This window comes from Lissotriton helveticus, chromosome 4_1 (genome assembly GCF_964261635.1).
Source record: "Lissotriton helveticus chromosome 4_1, aLisHel1.1, whole genome shotgun sequence".
In the NCBI taxonomy this organism is placed as follows: Eukaryota; Metazoa; Chordata; class Amphibia; order Caudata; family Salamandridae; genus Lissotriton; species Lissotriton helveticus.
Window position 1 is genome coordinate 969,726,220 of NC_136063.1, and position 23,429 is coordinate 969,749,648.

The following is a 23,429-nucleotide window of genomic DNA, read 5'->3' on the forward strand; positions in this document are numbered from 1 at the left end:
TATTATTTGCCCTTCTTCATTTGCTGGACCTCCTGGTAGTTGTGCAAAATGGCCTGTTAGCTCAGATGGTTTGAGCGAGGTGCTAATAACGCCAAGGTCACATGTTCGATCCCTGTACAGGCCAAGTTTAATTGTTTGAAAAAAGATGAATTTTTCTAGTGTCTCATTTTGGACTGTTTATCTCCTTGAATCACACGCTGCTTGAAGGATTGGATGGAATCAGTAGCATTTCATCATCTGCTAATTCTTCAAAAGTATTCTATATATTTAGTGAGCCTATTAGTTTAGTCTGTTAGAGCATGAAGTTAAAAACGCAAAGGACATTATTTTAATCAGTCTCCAAGCCAATACTTGATGCTCCTTTAATGTTGAAAATAGATGTATTTTCTTCTGTATCATGTTTACCTCTATATTTCCTTTGCGCAGAAGCTGATAGAATGATTAGATGAATCAATTGAATATAGGTGATGAATATTTATTTATTGCTAAACTGCGTGGAAAAAACGTTACTGGTTCAAAATTCTAACACTAAGTATGGAAATCTCTTTTGTATTGCAATTTTTTTGAAGTCATATTAGTTTCTTCATGTTGATAACATGAAAGTTAATTCATATTAAACAGCTGAAATTAAGCTGTCCAAATCTCCCGGTTGAACTATCATTAGCACTGCTTCCTGTGCTGGTCGTCCAGGAGATATGCAAATTGGCCTGTTAGATCAGTTGGTTAGAGTGTGATGCTAATAACGCCAAGGTCACAGGTTCGATCCCTGTACAGGCCAAGTTTAATTCTTTGAAAAAAGATGAATTTTTCTTGTGTCTCATTTTGGACTGTTTATCTCATTGGATCAAACGCTGCTTGAAGGATTGGATGAATACATTTGATATAATTATGGAATTAATTACTATTCTTAAAGCGCCTGGAATATCTATTAATGGTTCTAAGTTCTAACGCCAAGTAACTAAATCTCTTATTTATTGCAATTTATTTAGATAATTTTTGTTTAGTCTTGTTGATAATATATAAAGATACTATGAATGTAAACAGCTGAATATAAGCTTTCCAACTATCCCGGATTAACAATCAGTAGGACTTCATCATCAGCTTCATCTTCGATAGTATACTATATATTTAGTGAGACTATTAGTTTAGTCTGTTAGAGCATGAAGTTAAAAACGCCAAGGACATACTTTCAATCAGTCTCCAAGCCAATACTTGATGCACCTTTAATGTTGAAAATAGATGTATTTTCTACTGTATCATGTTTATCTCTATATTTCCTTTGAGGAGAAGCTGATAAAATGATTAGATGAATCAATTCAATATAGGTGATGAATATTTATTTATTGCTTAACCACATGGAAAAAACGTTAATGGTTCTAAGTTCTAACACTAAGTATGAAAATCTCTTTTGTATTGTAATTTTTTAAGTCATATTAGTTTCTTCATGTTGATAATATATAACAATAACTTCATGGTAAACTGCTGAAATTAAGCTTTCCAAATCTCCTGGGTTAACTATCATTTGCCCTTCTTCATATGCTGGACCTCCAGGTAGTTGTGCAAAATGGCCTGTTAGCTCAGATGGTTAGAGTGTGGTGCTAATAATGCCAAGGTCACAGGTTCGATCCCTGTACAGGCCAAGTTTAATTGTTTGAACAAAGATTAATTTTTCTTGTGTCTCATTTTGGACTGTTTATCTCCTTGAATCACACGCTGCTTGGAGGATTGGATGGAATCAGTAGCATTTCATCATCTGCTAATTCTTCAAAAGTATTCTATATATTTAGTGAGCCTTTTAGCTTAGTCTGTTAGAGCATGAAGTTAAAAACGCAAAGGACATAATTTCAATCAGTCTCCAAGCCAATACTTGAAGCTCCTTTAATGTTGAAAATAGATTTATTTTCTTCTGTATCATGTTTACCTCCATATTTCCTTTGCGCAGAAGCTGATAGAATGATTAGATGAATCAAGTGAATATAGGTGATGAATATTTATTTATTGCTAAACCACGTGGAAAAAACGTTACTGGTTCAAAATTCTAACACTAAGTATGGAAATCTCTTTTGTATTGCAATTTTTTTGAAGTCATATTAGTTTCTTCATGTTGATAATATGAAAGTTAATTCATATTAAACAGCTGAAATTAAGCTTTCCAAATCTCCCGGTTGAACTATCATTAGCACTGCTTCCTGTGCTGGTCCTCCAGAAGATGTGCAAATTGGCCTGTTAGCTCAGTTGGTTAGAGCATGATGCTAATAACACCAAGGTCACAGGTTCGATCCCTGTACAGGCCAAGTTTAATTCTTTGAAAAAAGATGAATTTTTCTTGTGTCTCATTTTGGACTGTTTATCTCCTTGGATCAAACGCTGCTTGAAGGATTGGATGAATACATTTGATATAATTATAGAATTAATTACTATTCTTAAAGCGCCTGGAATATCTATTAATGGTTCTAAGTTCTAACGCCAAGTAACTAAATCTCTTATTTATTGCAATTTATTGAGATCATTTTTGTTTAGTCTTGTTGATAATATATAAAGATACTATGAATGTAAACAGCTGAATATAAGCTTTCCAACTATCCCGGATTAACAATCAGTAGGACTTCATCATCTGCTTCATCTTCAGTAGTATGCTATATATTTAGTGACTCTATTAGTTTAGTCTGTTAGAGCATGAAGTTAAAAACGCCAAGGACATACTTTCAATCAGTCTCCAAGCCAATACTTGATGCTCCTTTAATGTTGAAAATAGATGTATTTTCTACTGTATCATGTGTATCTCTATATTTTCTTTGAGGAGAAGCTGATAAAATGATTAGATGAATCAATTCAATATAGGTGATGAATATTTATTTATTGCTTAACCACATGGAAAAAACGTTAATGGTTCTAAGTTCTAACACTAAGTATGAAAATCTCTTTTGTATTGTAATTGTTTTTAAGTCATATTAGTTTCTTCACGTTGATAATATATAACAGTCAATAACTTCATGGTAAACTGCTGAAATTAAGCTTTCCAAATCTCCTGGGTTAACTATTATTTGCCCTTCTTCATTTGCTGGACCTCCTGGTAGTTGTGCAAAATGGCCTGTTAGCTCAGATGGTTTGAGCGAGGTGCTAATAACGCCAAGGTCACATGTTCGATCCCTGTACAGGCCAAGTTTAATTGTTTGAAAAAAGATGAATTTTTCTAGTGTCTCATTTTGGACTGTTTATCTCCTTGAATCACACGCTGCTTGAAGGATTGGATGGAATCAGTAGCATTTCATCATCTGCTAATTCTTCAAAAGTATTCTATATATTTAGTGAGCCTATTAGTTTAGTCTGTTAGAGCATGAAGTTAAAAACGCAAAGGACATTATTTTAATCAGTCTCCAAGCCAATACTTGATGCTCCTTTAATGTTGAAAATAGATGTATTTTCTTCTGTATCATGTTTACCTCTATATTTCCTTTGCGCAGAAGCTGATAGAATGATTAGATGAATCAATTGAATATAGGTGATGAATATTTATTTATTGCTAAACTGCGTGGAAAAAACGTTACTGGTTCAAAATTCTAACACTAAGTATGGAAATCTCTTTTGTATTGCAATTTTTTTGAAGTCATATTAGTTTCTTCATGTTGATAACATGAAAGTTAATTCATATTAAACAGCTGAAATTAAGCTGTCCAAATCTCCCGGTTGAACTATCATTAGCACTGCTTCCTGTGCTGGTCGTCCAGGAGATATGCAAATTGGCCTGTTAGATCAGTTGGTTAGAGTGTGATGCTAATAACGCCAAGGTCACAGGTTCGATCCCTGTACAGGCCAAGTTTAATTCTTTGAAAAAAGATGAATTTTTCTTGTGTCTCATTTTGGACTGTTTATCTCATTGGATCAAACGCTGCTTGAAGGATTGGATGAATACATTTGATATAATTATGGAATTAATTACTATTCTTAAAGCGCCTGGAATATCTATTAATGGTTCTAAGTTCTAACGCCAAGTAACTAAATCTCTTATTTATTGCAATTTATTTAGATAATTTTTGTTTAGTCTTGTTGATAATATATAAAGATACTATGAATGTAAACAGCTGAATATAAGCTTTCCAACTATCCCGGATTAACAATCAGTAGGACTTCATCATCAGCTTCATCTTCGATAGTATACTATATATTTAGTGAGACTATTAGTTTAGTCTGTTAGAGCATGAAGTTAAAAACGCCAAGGACATACTTTCAATCAGTCTCCAAGCCAATACTTGATGCACCTTTAATGTTGAAAATAGATGTATTTTCTACTGTATCATGTTTATCTCTATATTTCCTTTGAGGAGAAGCTGATAAAATGATTAGATGAATCAATTCAATATAGGTGATGAATATTTATTTATTGCTTAACCACATGGAAAAAACGTTAATGGTTCTAAGTTCTAACACTAAGTATGAAAATCTCTTTTGTATTGTAATTTTTTAAGTCATATTAGTTTCTTCATGTTGATAATATATAACAATAACTTCATGGTAAACTGCTGAAATTAAGCTTTCCAAATCTCCTGGGTTAACTATCATTTGCCCTTCTTCATATGCTGGACCTCCAGGTAGTTGTGCAAAATGGCCTGTTAGCTCAGATGGTTAGAGTGTGGTGCTAATAATGCCAAGGTCACAGGTTCGATCCCTGTACAGGCCAAGTTTAATTGTTTGAACAAAGATTAATTTTTCTTGTGTCTCATTTTGGACTGTTTATCTCCTTGAATCACACGCTGCTTGGAGGATTGGATGGAATCAGTAGCATTTCATCATCTGCTAATTCTTCAAAAGTATTCTATATATTTAGTGAGCCTTTTAGCTTAGTCTGTTAGAGCATGAAGTTAAAAACGCAAAGGACATAATTTCAATCAGTCTCCAAGCCAATACTTGAAGCTCCTTTAATGTTGAAAATAGATTTATTTTCTTCTGTATCATGTTTACCTCCATATTTCCTTTGCGCAGAAGCTGATAGAATGATTAGATGAATCAAGTGAATATAGGTGATGAATATTTATTTATTGCTAAACCACGTGGAAAAAACGTTACTGGTTCAAAATTCTAACACTAAGTATGGAAATCTCTTTTGTATTGCAATTTTTTTGAAGTCATATTAGTTTCTTCATGTTGATAATATGAAAGTTAATTCATATTAAACAGCTGAAATTAAGCTTTCCAAATCTCCCGGTTGAACTATCATTAGCACTGCTTCCTGTGCTGGTCCTCCAGAAGATGTGCAAATTGGCCTGTTAGCTCAGTTGGTTAGAGCATGATGCTAATAACACCAAGGTCACAGGTTCGATCCCTGTACAGGCCAAGTTTAATTCTTTGAAAAAAGATGAATTTTTCTTGTGTCTCATTTTGGACTGTTTATCTCCTTGGATCAAACGCTGCTTGAAGGATTGGATGAATACATTTGATATAATTATAGAATTAATTACTATTCTTAAAGCGCCTGGAATATCTATTAATGGTTCTAAGTTCTAACGCCAAGTAACTAAATCTCTTATTTATTGCAATTTATTGAGATCATTTTTGTTTAGTCTTGTTGATAATATATAAAGATACTATGAATGTAAACAGCTGAATATAAGCTTTCCAACTATCCCGGATTAACAATCAGTAGGACTTCATCATCTGCTTCATCTTCAGTAGTATGCTATATATTTAGTGACTCTATTAGTTTAGTCTGTTAGAGCATGAAGTTAAAAACGCCAAGGACATACTTTCAATCAGTCTCCAAGCCAATACTTGATGCTCCTTTAATGTTGAAAATAGATGTATTTTCTACTGTATCATGTGTATCTCTATATTTTCTTTGAGGAGAAGCTGATAAAATGATTAGATGAATCAATTCAATATAGGTGATGAATATTTATTTATTGCTTAACCACATGGAAAAAACGTTAATGGTTCTAAGTTCTAACACTAAGTATGAAAATCTCTTTTGTATTGTAATTGTTTTTAAGTCATATTAGTTTCTTCACGTTGATAATATATAACAGTCAATAACTTCATGGTAAACTGCTGAAATTAAGCTTTCCAAATCTCCTGGGTTAACTATTATTTGCCCTTCTTCATTTGCTGGACCTCCTGGTAGTTGTGCAAAATGGCCTGTTAGCTCAGATGGTTTGAGCGAGGTGCTAATAACGCCAAGGTCACATGTTCGATCCCTGTACAGGCCAAGTTTAATTGTTTGAAAAAAGATGAATTTTTCTAGTGTCTCATTTTGGACTGTTTATCTCCTTGAATCACACGCTGCTTGAAGGATTGGATGGAATCAGTAGCATTTCATCATCTGCTAATTCTTCAAAAGTATTCTATATATTTAGTGAGCCTATTAGTTTAGTCTGTTAGAGCATGAAGCTAAAAACGCAAAGGACATTATTTCAATCAGTCTCCAAGCCAATACTTGATGCTCCTTTAATGTTGAAAATAGATGTATTTTCTTCTGTATCATGTTTACCTCTATATTTCCTTTGCGCAGAAGCTGATAGAATGATTAGATGAATCAATTGAATATAGGTGATGAATATTTATTTATTGCTAAACTGCGTGGAAAAAACTTTACTGGTTCAAAATTCTAACACTAAGTATGGAAATCTCTTTTGTATTGCAATTTTTTTGAAGTCATATTAGTTTCTTCATGTTGATAATATGAAAGTTAATTCATATTAAACAGCTGAAATTAAGCTTTCCAAATCTCCCGGTTGAACTATCATTAGCACTGCTTCCTGTGCTGGTCCTCCTGAAGATGTGCAAATTGGCCTGTTAGCTCAGTCGGTTAGAGCGTGGTGCTAATAACGCCAAGGTCACAGGTTTGATCCTTGTACAGGCCAAGTTTAATTCTTTGAAAAAAGATGAATTTTTCTTGTGTCTCATTTTGGACTGTTTATCTCCTTGGATCAAACGCTGCTTGAAGGATTGGATGAATACATTTGATATAATTATGGAATTAATTACTATTCTTAAAGCGCCTGGAATATCTAATAATGGTTCTAAGTTCTAACACCAAGTAACTAAATCTCTTATTTATTGCAATTTATTTAGATCATTTTTGTTTAGTCTTGTTGATAATATATAAAGATACTATGAATGTAAACAGCTGAATATAAGCTTTCCAACTATCCCGGATTAACAATCAGTAGGACTTCATCATCAGCTTCATCTTCGATAGTATACTATATATTTAGTGAGACTATTAGTTTAGTCTGTTAGAGCATGAAGTTAAAAACGGCAAGGACATACTTTCAATCAGTCTCCAAGCCAATACTTGATGCACCATTAATGTTGAAAATAGATGTATTTTCTACTGTATCATGTTTATATCTATATTTCCTTTGAGGAGAAGCTGATAAAATGATTAGATGAATCAATTCAATATAGGTGATGAATATTTATTTATTGCTTAACCACATGGAAAAAACGTTAATGGTTCTAAGTTCTAACACTAAGTATGAAAATCTCTTTTGTATTGTAATTTTTTTTAAGTCATATTAGTTTCTTCATGTTGATAATATATAACAATAACTTCATGGTAAACTGCTGAAATTAAGCTTTCCAAATCTCCTGGGTTAACTATCATTTGCCCTTCTTCATATGCTGGACCTCCAGGTAGTTGTGCAAAATGGCCTGTTAGCTCAGATGGTTAGAGCGTGGTGCTAATAACGCCAAGGTCACAGGTTCGATCCCTGTACAGGCCAAGTTTAATTGTTTGAACAAAGGTGAATTTTTCTTGTGTCTCATTTTGGACTGTTTATCTCCTTGAATCTCACGCTGCTTGAAGGATTGGATGGAATCAGTAGCATTTCATCATCTGCTAATTCTTCAAAAGTATTCTATATATTTAGTGAGCCTATTAGTTTAGTCTGTTAGAGCATGAAGTTAAAAACGCAAAGGACATAATTTCAATCAGTCTCCAAGCCAATACTTGATGCTCCTTTAATGTTGAAAATAGATGTATTTTCTTCTGTATCATGTTTACCTCCATATTTCCTTTGCGCAGAAGCTGATAGAATGATTAGATGAATCAATTGAATATAGGTGATGAATATTTATTTATTGCTAAACCACGTGGAAAAAACGTTACTGGTTCAAAATTCTAACACTAAGTATGGAAATCTCTTTTGTATTGCAATTTTTTTGAAGTCATATTAGTTTCTTCATGTTGATAATATGAAAGTTAATTCATATTAAACAGCTGAAATTAAGCTTTCCAAATCTCCCGGTTGAACTATCATTAGCACTGCTTCCTGTGCTGGTCCTCCAGAAGATGTGCAAATTGGCCTGTTAGCTCAGTTGGTTAGAGCATGATGCTAATAACACCAAGGTCACAGGTTCGATCCCTGTACAGGCCAAGTTTAATTCTTTGAAAAAAGATGAATTTTTCTTGTGTCTCATTTTGGACTGTTTATCTCCTTGGATCAAACGCTGCTTGAAGGATTGGATGAATACATTTGATATAATTATAGAATTAATTACTATTCTTAAAGCGCCTGGAATATCTATTAATGGTTCTAAGTTCTAACGCCAAGTAACTAAATCTCTTATTTATTGCAATTTATTGAGATCATTTTTGTTTAGTCTTGTTGATAATATATAAAGATACTATGAATGTAAACAGCTGAATATAAGCTTTCCAACTATCCCGGATTAACAATCAGTAGGACTTCATCATCTGCTTCATCTTCAGTAGTATGCTATATATTTAGTGACTCTGTTAGTTTAGTCTGTTAGAGCATGAAGTTAAAAACGCCAAGGACATACTTTCAATCAGTCTCCAAGCCAATACTTGATGCTCCTTTAATGTTGAAAATAGATGTATTTTCTACTGTATCATGTTTATCTCTTTATTTCCTTTGAGGAGAAGGTGATAAAATGATTAGATGAATCATTTCAATATAGGTGATGAATATTTATTTATTGCTTAACCACATGGAAAAAACGTTAATGGTTCTAAGTTCTAACACTAAGTATGAAAATCTCTTTTGTATTGTAATTGTTTTTAAGTCATATTAGTTTCTTCACGTTGATAATATATAACAGTCAATAACTTCATGGTAAACTGCTGAAATTAAGCTTTCCAAATCTCCTGGGTTAACTATTATTTGCCCTTCTTCATTTGCTGGACCTCCTGGTAGTTGTGCAAAATGGCCTGTTAGCTCAGATGGTTTGAGCGAGGTGCTAATAACGCCAAGGTCACATGTTCGATCCCTGTACAGGCCAAGTTTAATTGTTTGAAAAAAGATGAATTTTTCTAGTGTCTCATTTTGGACTGTTTATCTCCTTGAATCACACGCTGCTTGAAGGATTGGATGGAATCAGTAGCATTTCATCATCTGCTAATTCTTCAAAAGTATTCTATATATTTAGTGAGCCTATTAGTTTAGTCTGTTAGAGCATGAAGTTAAAAACGCAAAGGACATTATTTCAATCAGTCTCCAAGCCAATACTTGATGCTCCTTTAATGTTGAAAATAGATGTATTTTCTTCTGTATCATGTTTACCTCTATATTTCCTTTGCGCAGAAGCTGATAGAATGATTAGATGAATCAATTGAATATAGGTGATGAATATTTATTTATTGCTAAACTGCGTGGAAAAAACGTTACTGGTTCAAAATTCTAACACTAAGTATGGAAATCTCTTTTGTATTGCAATTTTTTTGAAGTCATATTAGTTTCTTCATGTTGATAACATGAAAGTTAATTCATATTAAACAGCTGAAATTAAGCTGTCCAAATCTCCCGGTTGAACTATCATTAGCACTGCTTCCTGTGCTGGTCGTCCAGAAGATATGCAAATTGGCCTGTTAGATCAGTTGGTTAGAGCGTGATGCTAATAACGCAAAGGTCACAGGTTCGATCCTTGTACAGGCCAAGTTTAATTCTTTGAAAAAAGATGAATTTTTCTTGTGTCTCATTTTGTACTGTTTATCTCATTGGATCAAACGCTGCTTGAAGGATTGGATGAATACATTTGATATAATTATGGAATTAATTACTATTCTTAAAGCGCCTGGAATATCTATTAATGGTTCTAAGTTCTAACGCCAAGTAACTAAATCTCTTATTTATTGCAATTTATTTAGATAATTTTTGTTTAGTCTTGTTGATAATATATAAAGATACTATGAATGTAAACAGCTGAATATAAGCTTTCCAACTATCCCGGATTAACAATCAGTAGGACTTCATCATCAGCTTCATCTTCGATAGTATACTATATATTTAGTGAGACTATTAGTTTAGTCTGTTAGAGCATGAAGTTAAAAACGCCAAGGACATACTTTCAATCAGTCTCCAAGCCAATACTTGATGCACCTTTAATGTTGAAAATAGATGTATTTTCTACTGTATCATGTTTATCTCTATATTTCCTTTGAGGAGAAGCTGATAAAATGATTAGATGAATCAATTCAATATAGGTGATGAATATTTATTTATTGCTTAACCACATGGAAAAAACGTTAATGGTTCTAAGTTCTAACACTAAGTATGAAAATCTCTTTTGTATTGTAATTTTTTTAAGTCATATTAGTTTCTTCATGTTGATAATATATAACAATAACTTCATGGTAAACTGCTGAAATTAAGCTTTCCAAATCTCCTGGGTTAACTATCATTTGCCCTTCTTCATATGCTGGACCTCCAGGTAGTTGTGCAAAATGGCCTGTTAACTCAGATGGTTAGAGCGTGGTGCTAATAATGCCAAGGTTACAGGTTCGATCCCTGTACAGGCCAAGTTTAATTGTTTGAACAAAGATTAATTTTTCTTGTGTCTCATTTTGGACTGTTTATCTCCTTGAATCACACGCTGCTTGGAGGATTGGATGGAATCAGTAGCATTTCATCATCTGCTAATTCTTCAAAAGTATTCTATATATTTAGTGAGCCTTTTAGCTTAGTCTGTTAGAGCATGAAGTTAAAAACGCAAAGGACATAATTTCAATCAGTCTCCAAGCCAATATTTGAAGCTCCTTTAATGTTGAAAATAGTTGTATTTTCTTCTGTATCATGTTTACCTCCATATTTCCTTTGCGCAGAAGCTGATAGAATGATTAGATGAATCAATTGAATATAGGTGATGAATATTTATTTATTGCTAAACCACGTGGAAAAAACGTTACTGGTTCAAAATTCTAACACTAAGTATGGAAATCTCTTTTGTATTGCAATTTTTTTGAAGTCATATTAGTTTCTTCATGTTGATAATATGAAAGTTAATTCATATTAAACAGCTGAAATTAAGCTTTCCAAATCTCCCGGTTGAACTATCATTAGCACTGCTTCCTGTGCTGGTCCTCCAGAAGATGTAAAATTTGGCCTGTTAGCTCAGTTGGTTAGAGCGTGGTGCTAATAACGCCAAGGTCACAGGTTCGATCCCTGTACAGGCCAAGTTTAATTCTTTTAAAAAAGATGAATTTTTCTTGTGTCTCATTTTGGACTGTTTATCTCCTTGGATCAAACGCTGCTTGAAGGATTGGATGAATACATTTGATATAATTATAGAATTAATTACTATTCTAAAAGCGCCTGGAATATCTATTAATGGTTCTAAGTTCTAACGCCAAGTAACTAAATCTCTTATTTATTACAATTTATTGAGATCATTTTTGTTTAGTCTTGTTGATAATATATAAAGATACTATGAATGTAAACAGCTGAATATAAGCTTTCCAACTATCCCGGATTAACAATCAGTAGGACGTCATCATCTGCTTCATCTTCAATAGTATGCTATATATTTAGTGAGACTATTAGTTTAGTCTGTTAGAGCATGAAGTTAAAAACGCCAAGGACATACTTTCAATCAGTCTCCAAGCCAATACTTGATGCACCTTTAATGTTGAAAATAGATGTATTTTCTACTGTATCATGTTTATCTCTATATTTCCTTTGAGGAGAAGCTGATAAAATGATTAGATGAATCAATTCAATATAGGTGATGAATATTTATTTATTGCTTAACCACATGGAAAAAACGTTAATGGTTCTAAGTTCTAACACTAAGAATGAAAATCTCTTTTGTATTGTAATTTTTTTTAAGTCATATTAGTTTCTTCATGTTGATAATATATAACAATAACTTCATGGTAAACTGCTGAAATTAAGCTTTCCAAATCTCCTGGGTTAACTATCATTTGCCCTTCTTCATATGCTGGACCTCCAGGTAATTGTGCAAAATGGCCTGTTAGCTCAGATGGTTAGAGCGTGGTGCTAATAACGCCAAGGTCACAGGTTCGATCCCTGTACAGGCCAAGTTTAATTGTTTGAACAAAGATGAATTTTTCTTGTGTCTCATTTTGGACTGTTTATCTCCTTGAATCACACGCTGCTTGAAGGATTGGATGGAATCAGTAGCATTTCATCATCTGCTAATTCTTCAAAAGTATTCTATATATTTAGTGAGCCTATTAGTTTAGTCTGTTAGAGCATGAAGTTAAAAACGCAAAGGACATACTTTCAATCAGTCTCCAAGCCAATACTTGATGCTCCTTTAATGTTGAAAATAGATGTATTTTCTTCTGTATCATGTTTACCTCTATATTTCCTTTGTGCAGAAGCTGATAGAATGATTAGATGAATCAATTGAATATAGGTGATGAATATTTATTTATTGCTAAACCACGTGGAAAAAACGTTACTGGTTAAAAATTCTAACACTAAGTATGGAAATCTCTTTTTTATTGCAATTTTTTTGAAGTCATATTAGTTTCTTCATGTTGATAATATGAAAGTTAATTCATATTAAACAGCTGAAATTAAGCTTTCCAAATCTCCCAGTTGAACTATCATTAGCACTGCTTCCTGTGCTGGTCCTCTAGAAGATGTGAAATTTGGCCTGTTAGCTCAGTTGGTTAGAGCGTGGTGTTAACAACGCCAAGGTCACAGGTTCGATCCCTGTACAGGCCAAGTTTAATTCTTTGAAAAAAGATGAATTTTTCTTGTGTCTCATTTTGGACTGTTTATCTCCTTGGATCAAACGCTGCTTGATGGATTGGATGAATACATTTGATATAATTATAGAATTAATTACTATTCTAAAAGCGCCTGGAATATCTATTAATGGTTCTAAGTTCTAACGCCAAGTAACTAAATCTCTTATTTATTGCAATTTATTGAGATCATTTTTGTTTAGTCTTGTTGATAATATATAAAGATACTATGAATGTAAACAGCTGAATATTAGCTTTCCAACTATCCCGGATTAACAATCAGTAGGACGTCATCATCTGCTTCATCTTCAATAGTATGCTATATATTTAGTGAGACTATTAGTTTAGTCTGTTAGAGCATGAAGTTAAAAATGCCAAGGACATACTTTCAATCAGTCTCCAAGCCAATACTTGATGCACCTTTAATGTTGAAAATAGATGTATTTTCTACTGTATCATGTTTATCTCTATATTTCCTTTGAGGAGAAGCTGATAAAATGATTAGATGAATTAATTCAATATAGGTGATGAATATTTATTTATTGCTTAACCACATGGAAAAAACGTTAATGGTTCTAAGTTCTAACACTAAGTATGAAAATCTCTTTTGTATTGTAATTTTTTTTAAGTCATATTAGTTTCTTCATGTTGATAATATATAACAATAACTTCATGGTAAACTGCTGAAATTAAGCTTTCCAAATCTCCTGGGTTAACTATCATTTGCCCTTCTTCATATGCTGGACCTCCGGGTAGCTGTCCAAAATGGCCTGTTAGCTCAGATGGTTAGAGCGTGGTGCTAATAACGCCAAGGTCACAGGTTCGATCCCTGTACAGGCCAAGTTTACTTGTTTGAACAAAGATGAATTTTTCTTGTGTCTCATTTTGGACTGTTTATCTCCTTGAATCACACGCTGCTTGAAGGATTGGATGGATCCAGTAGCATTTCATCATCTGCTAATTCTTCAAAAGTATTCTATATATTTAGTGAGCCTATTAGTTTAGTCTGTTAGAGCATGAAGTTAAAAACGCCAAGGACATACTTTCAATCAGTCTCCAAGCCAATACTTGATGCTCCTTTAATGTTGAAAATAGATGTATTTTCTTCTGTATCATGTTTACCTCTATATTTCCTTTGCGCAGAAGCTGATAGAATGATTAGATGAATCAATTGAATATAGGTGATGAATATTTATTTATTGCTAAACCACGTGGAAAAAACGTTACTGGTTCAAAATTCTAACACTAAGTATGGAAATCTCTTTTGTATTGCAATTCTTTTGAAGTCTTATTAGTTTCTTCATGTTGATAATATGAAAGTTAATTCATATTAAACAGCTGAAATTAAGCTTTCCAAATCTCCCGGTTGAACTATCATTAGCACTGCTTCCTGTGCTGGTCCTCCAAAAGATGTGCAAATTGGCCTGTTAGCTCAGTTGGTTAGAGTGTGGTGCTAATAACGCCAAGGTCACAGGTTCGATCCCTGTACAGGCCAAGTTTAATTCTTTGAAAAAAGATGAATTTTTCTTGGGTCTGATTTTGGACTGTTTATCTCCTTGGATCAAACGCTGCTTGAAGGATTGGATGAATACATTTGATATAATTATAGAATTAATTACTATTCTTAAAGCGCCTGGAATATCTATTAATGGTTCTAAGTTCTAACGCCAAGTAACTAAATCTCTTATTTATTGCAATTTATTGAGATCATTTTCGTTTAGTCTTGTTGATAATATATAAAGATACTATGAATGTAAACAGCTGAATATAAGCTTTCCAACTATCCCGGATTAACAATCAGTAGGACTTCATCATCTGCTTCATCTTCAATAGTATACTATATATTTGGTGAGACTATTAGTTTAGTCTGTTAGAGCATGAAGTTAAAAACGCCAAGGACATACTTTCAATCAGTCTCCAAGCCAATACTTGATGCTCCTTTAATGTTGAAAATAGATGTATTTTCTTCTGTATCATGTTTACCTCTATATTTCCTTTGCGCAGAAGCTGATAGAATGATTAGATGAATCAATTGAATATAGGTGATGAATATTTATTTATTGCTAAACCACGTGGAAAAAACGTTACTGGTTCAAAATTCTAACACTAAGTATGGAAATCTCTTTTTTATTGCAATTTTTTTGAAGTCATATTAGTTTCTTCATGTTGATAATATGAAAGTTAATTCATATTAAACAGCTGAAATTAAGCTTTCCAAATTTCCCAGTTGCTCTATCATTAGCACTGCTTCTTGTGCTGGTCCTCCAGAAGATGTGAAATTTGGCCTGTTAGCTCAGTTGGTTAGAGCGTGGTGCTAATAACGCCAAGGTCACAGGTTCGATCCCTGTACAGGCCAAGTTTAATTCTTTGAAAAAAGATGAATTTTTCTTGTGTCTCATTTTGGACTGTTTATCACCTTGGATCAAACGCTGCTTGATGGATTGGATGAATACATTTGATATAATTATAGAATTAATTACTATTCTAAAAGCGCCTGGAATATCTATTAATGGTTCTAAGTTCTAACGCCAAGTAACTAAATCTCTTATTTATTGCAATTTATTGAGATCATTTTTGTTTAGTCTTGTTGATAATATATAAAGATACTATGAATGTAAACAGCTGAATATAAGCTTTCCAACTATCCCGGATTAACAATCAGTAGGACGTCATCATCTGCTTCATCTTCAATAGTACGCTATATATTTAGTGAGACTATTAGTTTAGTCTGTTAGAGCATGAAGTTAAAAACGCCAAGGACATACTTTCAATCAGTCTCCAAGCCAATACTTGATGCACCGTTAATGTTGAAAATAGATGTATTTTCTTAAGTATCATGTTTATCTCTATATTTCCTTTGAGGAGAAGCTGATAAAATGATTAGATGAATCAATTCAATATAGGAGATGAATATTTATTTATTGCTTAACCACATGGAAAAAACGTTAATGGTTCTAAGTTCTAACACTAAGTATGAAAATCTCTTTTGTATTGTAATTTTTTTTAAGTCATATTAGTTTCTTCATGTTGAGAATATATAACAATAACTTCATGGTAAACTGCTGAAATTAAGCTTTCCAAATCTCCTGGGTTAACTATCATTTGCCCTTCTTCATATGCTGGACCTCCAGGTAGTTGTGCAAAATGGCATGTTAGCTCAGATGGTTAGAGCGTGGTGCTAATAACGCCAAGGTCACAGGTTTGATCCCTGTACAGGCCAAGTTTAATTGTCTGAACAAAGATGAATTTTTCTTGTGTCTCATTTTGGACTGTTTATCTCCTTGAATCACACGCTGCTTGAAGGATTGGATGGATCCAGTAGCATTTCATCATCTGCTAATTCTTCAAAAGTATTCTATATATTTAGTGAGCCTATTAGTTTAGTCTGTTAGAGCATGAAGTTAAAAACGCAAAGGACATAATTTCAATCTGTCTCCAAGCCAATACTTGATGCTCCTTTAATGTTGAAAATAGATGTATTTTCTTCTGTATCATGTTTACCTCCATATTTCCTTTGCGCAGAAGCTGATAGAATGATTAGATGAATCAATTGAATATAGGTGATGAATATGTATTTATTGCTAAACCACGTGGAAAAAACGTTACTGGTTCAAAATTCTAACACTAAGTATGGAAATCTCTTTTGTATTGCAAATTTTTTTTAAGTCATATTAATTTCTTCATGTTGATAATATGAAAGTTAATTCATATTAAACAGCTGAAATTAAGCTTTCCAAATCTCCTGGTTGAACTATCATTAGCACTGCTTCCTGTGCTGGTCCTCTGGAAGATGTGCAAATTGGCCTGTTAGCTCAGTTGGTTAGAGCGTGATGCTAATAACTCCAAGGTCACAGGTTCGATCCCTGTACAGGCCAAGTTTAATTCTTTGAAAAAAGATGAATTTTTATTGTGTCTCATTTTGGACTGTTTATCTCCTTGGATCAAACGCTGCTTGATGGATTGGATGAATACATTTGATATAATTATAGAATTAATTACTATTCTAAAAGCGCCTGGAATATCTATTAATGGTTCTAAGTTCTAACGCCAAGTAACTAAATCTCTTATTTATTGCAATTTATTGAGATCATTTTTGTTTAGTCTTGTTGATAATATATAAAGATACTATGAATGTAAACAGCTGAATATAAGCTTTCCAACTATCCCGGATTAACAATCAGTAGGACGTCATCATCTGCTTCATCTTCAATAGTATGCTATATATTTAGTGAGACTATTAGTTTAGTCTGTTAGAGCATGAAGTTAAAAATGCCAAGGACATACTTTCAATCAGTCTCCAAGCCAATACTTGATGCACCTTTAATGTTGAAAATAGATGTATTTTCTACTGTATCATGTTTATCTCTATATTTCCTTTGAGGAGAAGCTGATAAAATGATTAGATGAATTAATTCAATATAGGTGATGAATATTTATTTATTGCTTAACCACATGGAAAAAACGTTAATGGTTCTAAGTTCTAACACTAAGTATGAAAATCTCTTTTGTATTGTAATTTTTTTTAAGTCATATTAGTTTCTTCATGTTGATAATATATAACAATAACTTCATGGTAAACTGCTGAAATTAAGCTTTCCAAATCTCCTGGGTTAACTATCATTTGCCCTTCTTCATATGCTGGACCTCCGGGTAGCTGTCCAAAATGGCCTGTTAGCTCAGATGGTTAGAGCGTGGTGCTAATAACGCCAAGGTCACAGGTTCGATCCCTGTACAGGCCAAGTTTACTTGTTTGAACAAAGATGAATTTTTCTTGTGTCTCATTTTGGACTGTTTATCTCCTTGAATCACACGCTGCTTGAAGGATTGGATGGATCCAGTAGCATTTCATCATCTGCTAATTCTTCAAAAGTATTCTATATATTTAGTGAGCCTATTAGTTTAGTCTGTTAGAGCATGAAGTTAAAAACGCCAAGGACATACTTTCAATCAGTCTCCAAGCCAATACTTGATGCTCCTTTAATGTTGAAAATAGATGTATTTTCTTCTGTATCATGTTTACCTCTATATTTCCTTTGCGCAGAAGCTGATAGAATGATTAGATGAATCAATTGAATATAGGTGATGAATATTTATTTATTGCTAAACCACGTGGAAAAAACGTTACTGGTTCAAAATTCTAACACTAAGTATGGAAATCTCTTTTGTATTGCAATTCTTTTGAAGTCTTATTAGTTTCTTCATGTTGATAATATGAAAGTTAATTCATATTAAACAGCTGAAATTAAGCTTTCCAAATCTCCCGGTTGAACTATCATTAGCACTGCTTCCTGTGCTGGTCCTCCAAAAGATGTGCAAATTGGCCTGTTAGCTCAGTTGGTTAGAGTGTGGTGCTAATAACGCCAAGGTCACAGGTTCGATCCCTGTACAGGCCAAGTTTAATTCTTTGAAAAAAGATGAATTTTTCTTGGGTCTGATTTTGGACTGTTTATCTCCTTGGATCAAACGCTGCTTGAAGGATTGGATGAATACATTTGATATAATTATAGAATTAATTACTATTCTTAAAGCGCCTGGAATATCTATTAATGGTTCTAAGTTCTAACGCCAAGTAACTAAATCTCTTATTTATTGCAATTTATTGAGATCATTTTCGTTTAGTCTTGTTGATAATATATAAAGATACTATGAATGTAAACAGCTGAATATAAGCTTTCCAACTATCCCGGATTAACAATCAGTAGGACTTCATCATCTGCTTCATCTTCAATAGTATACTATATATTTGGTGAGACTATTAGTTTAGTCTGTTAGAGCATGAAGTTAAAAACGCCAAGGACATACTTTCAATCAGTCTCCAAGCCAATACTTGATGCTCCTTTAATGTTGAAAATAGATGTATTTTCTTCTGTATCATGTTTACCTCTATATTTCCTTTGCGCAGAAGCTGATAGAATGATTAGATGAATCAATTGAATATAGGTGATGAATATTTATTTATTGCTAAACCACGTGGAAAAAACGTTACTGGTTCAAAATTCTAACACTAAGTATGGAAATCTCTTTTTTATTGCAATTTTTTTGAAGTCATATTAGTTTCTTCATGTTGATAATATGAAAGTTAATTCATATTAAACAGCTGAAATTAAGCTTTCCAAATTTCCCAGTTGCTCTATCATTAGCACTGCTTCTTGTGCTGGTCCTCCAGAAGATGTGAAATTTGGCCTGTTAGCTCAGTTGGTTAGAGCGTGGTGCTAATAACGCCAAGGTCACAGGTTCGATCCCTGTACAGGCCAAGTTTAATTCTTTGAAAAAAGATGAATTTTTCTTGTGTCTCATTTTGGACTGTTTATCACCTTGGATCAAACGCTGCTTGATGGATTGGATGAATACATTTGATATAATTATAGAATTAATTACTATTCTAAAAGCGCCTGGAATATCTATTAATGGTTCTAAGTTCTAACGCCAAGTAACTAAATCTCTTATTTATTGCAATTTATTGAGATCATTTTTGTTTAGTCTTGTTGATAATATATAAAGATACTATGAATGTAAACAGCTGAATATAAGCTTTCCAACTATCCCGGATTAACAATCAGTAGGACGTCATCATCTGCTTCATCTTCAATAGTACGCTATATATTTAGTGAGACTATTAGTTTAGTCTGTTAGAGCATGAAGTTAAAAACGCCAAGGACATACTTTCAATCAGTCTCCAAGCCAATACTTGATGCACCGTTAATGTTGAAAATAGATGTATTTTCTTAAGTATCATGTTTATCTCTATATTTCCTTTGAGGAGAAGCTGATAAAATGATTAGATGAATCAATTCAATATAGGAGATGAATATTTATTTATTGCTTAACCACATGGAAAAAACGTTAATGGTTCTAAGTTCTAACACTAAGTATGAAAATCTCTTTTGTATTGTAATTTTTTTTAAGTCATATTAGTTTCTTCATGTTGAGAATATATAACAATAACTTCATGGTAAACTGCTGAAATTAAGCTTTCCAAATCTCCTGGGTTAACTATCATTTGCCCTTCTTCATATGCTGGACCTCCAGGTAGTTGTGCAAAATGGCATGTTAGCTCAGATGGTTAGAGCGTGGTGCTAATAACGCCAAGGTCACAGGTTTGATCCCTGTACAGGCCAAGTTTAATTGTCTGAACAAAGATGAATTTTTCTTGTGTCTCATTTTGGACTGTTTATCTCCTTGAATCACACGCTGCTTGAAGGATTGGATGGATCCAGTAGCATTTCATCATCTGCTAATTCTTCAAAAGTATTCTATATATTTAGTGAGCCTATTAGTTTAGTCTGTTAGAGCATGAAGTTAAAAACGCAAAGGACATAATTTCAATCAGTCTCCAAGCCAATACTTGATGCTCCTTTAATGTTGAAAATAGATGTATTTTCTTCTGTATCATGTTTACCTCTATATTTCCTTTGCGCAGAAGCTGATAGAATGATTAGATGAATCAATTGAATATAGGTGATGAATATTTATTTATTGCTAAACCACGTGGAAAAAACGTTACTGGTTCAAAATTCTAACACTAAGTATGGAAATCTCTTTTGTATTGCAATTTTTTTGAAGTCATATTAGTTTCTTCATGTTGATAATATGAAAGTTAATTCATATTAAACAGCTGAAATTAAGCTTTCCAAATCTCCCGGTTGAACTATCATTAGCACTGCTTCCTGTGCTGGTCCTCCAAAAGATGTGCAAATTGGCCTGTTAGCTCAGTTGGTTAGAGCGTGGTGCTAATAACGCCAAGGTCACAGGTTCGGTCCCTGTACAGGCCAAGTTTATTTCTTTGAAAAAAGATGAATTTTTCTTGTGTCTGATTTTGGACTGTTTATCTCCTTGGATCAAATGCTGCTTGAAGGATTGGATGAATACATTTGATATAATTATAGAATTAATTACTATTCTTAAAGCGCCTGGAATATCTATTAATGGTTCTAAGTTCTAAAGCCAAGTAACTAAATCTCTTATTTATTGCAATTTATTGAGATCATTTTTGTTTAGTCTTGTTGATAATATATAAAGATACTATGAATGTAAACAGCTGAATATAAGCTTTCCAACTATCCCAGATTAACAATCAGTAGGACTTCATCATCTGCTTCATCTTCAATAGTATACTATATATTTAGTGAGACTATTAGTTTAGTCTGTTAGAGCATGAAGTTAAAAACGCCAAGGACATACTTTCAATCAGTCTCCAAGCCAATACTTGATGCTCCTTTAATGTTGAAAATAGATGTATTTTCTTCTGTATCATGTTTACCTCTATATTTCCTTTGCGCAGAAGCTGATAGAATGATTAGATGAATCAATTGAATATAGGTGATGAATATTTATTTATTGCTAAACCACGTGGAAAAAACGTTACTGGTTCAAAATTCTAACACTAAGTATGGAAATCTCTTTTTTATTGCAATTTTTTTGAAGTCATATTAGTTTCTTCATGTTGATAATATGAAAGTTAATTCATATTAAACAGCTGAAATTAAGCTTTCCAAATCTCCCAGTTGAACTATCATTAGCACTGCTTCCTGTGCTGGTCCTCCAGAAGATGTGAAATTTGCCCTGTTAGCTCAGTTGGTTAGAGCGTGGTGCTAATAACGCCAAGGTCACAGGTTCGATCCCTGTACAGGCCAAGTTTAATTCTTTGAAAAAAGATGAATTTTTCTTATGTCTCATTTTGGACTGTTTATCTCCTTGGATCAAACGCTGCTTGATGGATTGGATGAATACATTTGATATAAATATAGAATTAATTACTATTCTAAAAGCGCCTGGAATATCTATTAATGGTTCTAAGTTCTAACGCCAAGTAACTAAATCTCTTATTTATTGCAATTTATTGAGATCATTTTTGTTTAGTCTTGTTGATAATATATAAAGATACTATGAATGTAAACAGCTGAATATAAGCTTTCCAACTATCCCGGATTAACAATCAGTAGGACGTCATCATCTGCTTCATCTTCAATAGTATGCTATATATTTAGTGAGACTATTAGTTTAGTCTGTTAGAGCATGAAGTTAAAAACGCCAAGGACATACTTTCAATCAGTCTCCAAGCCAATACTTGATGCACCTTTAATGTTGAAAATAGATGTATTTTCTAAAGTATCATGTTTATCTCTATATTTCCTTTGAGGAGAAGCTGATAAAATGATTAGATGAATCAATTCAATATAGGTGATGAATATTTATTTATTGCTTAACCACTTGGAAAAAACGTTAATGGTTCTAAGTTCTAACACTAAGTATGAAAATCTCTTTTGTATTGTAATTTTTTTTAAGTCATATTAGTTTCTTCATGTTGATAATATATAACAATAACTTCATGGTAAACTGCTGAAATTAAGCTTTCCAAATCTCCTGGGTTAACTATCATTTGCCCTTCTTCATATGCTGGACGTCCAGGTAGTTGTGCAAAATGGCCTGTTAGCTCAGATGGTTAGAGCGTGGTGCTAATAACACCAAGGTCACAGGTTCGATCCCAGTACAGGCCAAGTTTAATAGTTTGAACTAAGATGAATTTTTCTTGTGTCTCATTTTGGACTGTTTATCTCCTTGAATCACACGCTGCTTGAAGGATTGGATGGAATCAGTAGCATTTCATCATCTGCTAATTCTTCAAAAGTATTCTATATATTTAGTGAGCCTATTAGTTTAGTCTGTTAGAGCATGAAGTTAAAAACGCAAAGGACATAATTTCAATCAGTCTCCAAGCCAATACTTGATGCTCGTTTAATGTTGAAAATAGATGTATTTTCTTCTGTATCATGTTTACCTCCATATTTCCTTTGCGCAGAAGCTGATAGAATGATTAGATGAATCAATTGAATATAGGTGATGAATATTTATTTATTGCTAAACCACGTGGAAAAAACGTTACTGGTTCAAAATTCTAACACTAAGTATGGAAATCTCTTTTGTATTGCAATTTTTTTGAAGTCATATTAGTTTCTTCATGTTGATAATATGAAAGTTAATTCATATTAAACAGCTGAAATTAAGCTTTCCAAATCTCCCGGTTGAACTATCATTAGCACTGCTTCCTGTGCTGGTCCTCCAAAAGATGTGCAAATTGGCCTGTTAGCTCAGTTGGTAAGAGCATGGTGCTAATATCGCCAAGGTCACAGGTTCGATGCCTGTACAAGCCAAGTTTAATTCTTTGAAAAAAGATTCATTTTTCTTGTGTCTCATTTTGGACTGTTTATCTCCTTGGATCAAACGCTGCTCGAAGGACTCGATGAATACATTTTGTAAGAAATGGGGTTACCCAAATCTCAAAGGGGGGGTAGCACGGACCAAGCGGGCAGGCCAAACTTCGAGGACATGTGAAGCACTCACGCAGTACCCACAGACGACACACCAGGCACATCACAAAAGAGGCAGGACACCAGTTTGAGTTGGAAAAAGATAAGTAGTTTAGTAGTGTTTCCAACCTGCAAGGCAAAATAAAATGCAAAACAGTAGTGTCACAACA

At 33.3% G+C, this 23,429-nt stretch overlaps 12 non-coding genes across 12 annotated transcripts; all 12 read left to right on the forward strand.

Moving 5' to 3' along the window:
• Nucleotides 1–7,644: 7,644 nt before the first annotated feature.
• Nucleotides 7,645–7,718, forward strand: TRNAI-AAU (transfer RNA isoleucine (anticodon AAU)). Its single transcript has one exon. It is a non-coding gene; the product is annotated as a tRNA-Ile (tRNA).
• A 3,619-nt stretch (nt 7,719–11,337) lies between these two features.
• On the forward strand, nt 11,338–11,411 carry TRNAI-AAU (transfer RNA isoleucine (anticodon AAU)). The gene has a single exon. It is a non-coding gene; the product is annotated as a tRNA-Ile (tRNA).
• A 790-nt stretch (nt 11,412–12,201) lies between these two features.
• TRNAI-AAU (transfer RNA isoleucine (anticodon AAU)) lies at nt 12,202–12,275 on the forward strand. The gene has a single exon. It is a non-coding gene; the product is annotated as a tRNA-Ile (tRNA).
• Nucleotides 12,276–12,855: 580 nt separating this feature from the next.
• Nucleotides 12,856–12,929, forward strand: TRNAV-AAC (transfer RNA valine (anticodon AAC)). The gene has a single exon. It is a non-coding gene; the product is annotated as a tRNA-Val (tRNA).
• Nucleotides 12,930–13,719: 790 nt separating this feature from the next.
• On the forward strand, nt 13,720–13,793 carry TRNAI-AAU (transfer RNA isoleucine (anticodon AAU)). Its single transcript has one exon. It is a non-coding gene; the product is annotated as a tRNA-Ile (tRNA).
• Nucleotides 13,794–14,373: 580 nt separating this feature from the next.
• Nucleotides 14,374–14,447, forward strand: TRNAI-AAU (transfer RNA isoleucine (anticodon AAU)). The gene has a single exon. It is a non-coding gene; the product is annotated as a tRNA-Ile (tRNA).
• A 787-nt stretch (nt 14,448–15,234) lies between these two features.
• On the forward strand, nt 15,235–15,308 carry TRNAI-AAU (transfer RNA isoleucine (anticodon AAU)). Its single transcript has one exon. It is a non-coding gene; the product is annotated as a tRNA-Ile (tRNA).
• Nucleotides 15,309–17,617: 2,309 nt separating this feature from the next.
• Nucleotides 17,618–17,691, forward strand: TRNAI-AAU (transfer RNA isoleucine (anticodon AAU)). The gene has a single exon. It is a non-coding gene; the product is annotated as a tRNA-Ile (tRNA).
• A 580-nt stretch (nt 17,692–18,271) lies between these two features.
• TRNAI-AAU (transfer RNA isoleucine (anticodon AAU)) lies at nt 18,272–18,345 on the forward strand. The gene has a single exon. It is a non-coding gene; the product is annotated as a tRNA-Ile (tRNA).
• Nucleotides 18,346–19,132: 787 nt separating this feature from the next.
• On the forward strand, nt 19,133–19,206 carry TRNAI-AAU (transfer RNA isoleucine (anticodon AAU)). Its single transcript has one exon. It is a non-coding gene; the product is annotated as a tRNA-Ile (tRNA).
• A 1,444-nt stretch (nt 19,207–20,650) lies between these two features.
• On the forward strand, nt 20,651–20,724 carry TRNAI-AAU (transfer RNA isoleucine (anticodon AAU)). The gene has a single exon. It is a non-coding gene; the product is annotated as a tRNA-Ile (tRNA).
• A 787-nt stretch (nt 20,725–21,511) lies between these two features.
• On the forward strand, nt 21,512–21,585 carry TRNAI-AAU (transfer RNA isoleucine (anticodon AAU)). The gene has a single exon. It is a non-coding gene; the product is annotated as a tRNA-Ile (tRNA).
• The last annotated feature ends 1,844 nt before the right edge of the window (nt 21,586–23,429 follow it).